Source organism: Hyla sarda, chromosome 6 (genome assembly GCF_029499605.1).
Source record: "Hyla sarda isolate aHylSar1 chromosome 6, aHylSar1.hap1, whole genome shotgun sequence".
NCBI classification, from domain to species: domain Eukaryota; kingdom Metazoa; phylum Chordata; class Amphibia; order Anura; family Hylidae; genus Hyla; species Hyla sarda.
In genome coordinates, this window is record NC_079194.1 from 200194141 (window position 1) to 200196205 (window position 2065).

Sequence of the window (2065 nt, forward strand, 5' to 3'; positions counted from 1 at the left end):
TATACACATGTTTATTCCCTTTGTGTGTATTGGAACTAAACCAAAAAATGGAGGAAAAAAAGCAAATTAGATATAATGTCACACCTAACTCCAAAAATGGTCTGGACAAAATTATTGTCACCCTTAACTTAATGTTTGGTTGCACACCCTTTGGAAAAAATAACTGAATTCAGTCGCTTCCTATAACCATTAATAAGCTTCTTATACCTCTCAGCCGGAATGTTGGACCACTCTTCCTTTGCAAACTGCTCCAGGTCTCTCTTATTGGAAGGCGCCTTTTCCCAACAGCAATTTTAAGATCTCTCCACAGGTGTTCAATGGGATTTAGATCTGGACTCATTGCTGGCCACTTCAGAACTCTCCAGCACTTTTGCCATCCATTTCTGGGTGCTTTTTTTACGTATGTTTGGGGTCATAGGGGGAGATTTATCAAAACCTGTGCAGAGGAAAAAATGCCCAGTTGCCCATAGCAACCAATCAGATTTCTTCTTTCATTTTTAACAAGGCCTCTGCAAAATGAAAGAAGCAATCTGATTGGTTGCTATGGGCAACTCAGCAACTTTTCCTATGCACAGGTTTTGATAAATCTCCCCCATTGTCCAGCTGTAAGACCAAATAACTCGGACGCAAACCCAGCTTTCTGACTCTGGGCTGTACAGTGCGACCCAAAATCCGTTGGTAATCCTCAGATTTCATGATGCCTTGCACACAGTCAAGGCACCCAGTGCCAGAGGCAGCAAAACAACCTCAAAACATCATTGAACTTCCACCATATTTCACTGTATGTACTGTGCTTTTACTTGTAGGCCTCATTCCATTTTCGGTAAATAGTAGAATGATGTGCTTTACCAAAAAGCTCTATCTTGGTCTCATCTGTCCACAAGACATTTTCCCAGAAGGATTTTGGCTTACTCAAGTTCATTTAGGCAAAATGTAGTCTTCATGCAGTGGGGTCCTCCTGGGTCTCCTGCCATAGCGTTTCATTTAAATGTCAACTGATAGTTTGCTCTGACACTGATGCTCCCTGAGCCTGCAGGACAGCTTGAATATCTTTGGAACTTGTTTGGGGCTGCTTAGCCACCATCCAGACTATCCTGCGTTGAAACCTTTCATCAATTTTTCTCTTCCGTCCACGCCCAGGGAAATTAGCTACAGTGCCATGGGTTGCAAACTTCTTGATAATGTTGCGCACTGGAAAAAGGCAAATCTAGATCTCTGGAGATGGACTTGTAACCTTGAGATTGATATATTTTCCACGATTTTGGTTCTCAAGTCCTCAGACAGTTCTCTTCTCCTCTTTCTGTTGTCCATGTTTAGTGTGGCACACACACACACACACAATGCAAATACTAAGTGAACTTCTCTCCTTTTTATATTGCCCACACCTGTTACTTGCCCCAGGTGAGTTTAAAAGAGCATCACATGCTTGAAACAATCTTTTTTCCACAATTTTGAAAGTGTGCCAATAATTTTGTGCAGCCCATTTTGGAGTTATGTGTGACATTATGTCCAATTAGCTTTTTTTCCTCCCTTTTTTGGTTTAGTTCCAATACACACAAAGGGAATAAACATGTGTATAGCAAAACATGTGTTACTGCAATCCTTTTCTGTGAGAAATAACTCATTTTCTTGAAAAATTTCAGGGGTGCCAACATTTACAGTCATAACTGTATATATGTATTTTTTTTTCTATTTTCTAAACCTAGTTTTGGGCAGCGTCATTTGCCAAAGTTGCTAAGAATAGATAAAGATATGCTTTACAGCAGCTACATGGACCATAGGAATCTGAAGTCTGAAGGTAAGCCATTGGTTTCTATTGGAGAGTGTTCTAAGCATGCCCTGTGACCACTGCAGGGAAAGGAAGAGGTGGACTGTGTCTATCACCTATCTGTAATCTTCATTCTTACTTGTGATGATGGTGAGATGACTGCTGAGAAGTGACCTGTAAAAGTGTCCCGATTTTTTTATTTTTTTTAAAATAATGGCTAGTGATGTGGAAAGACATCAAAACATTTGATATAAATAGGTCATTTTTCTAATGACACATTCACTTTTGGATGTAAAA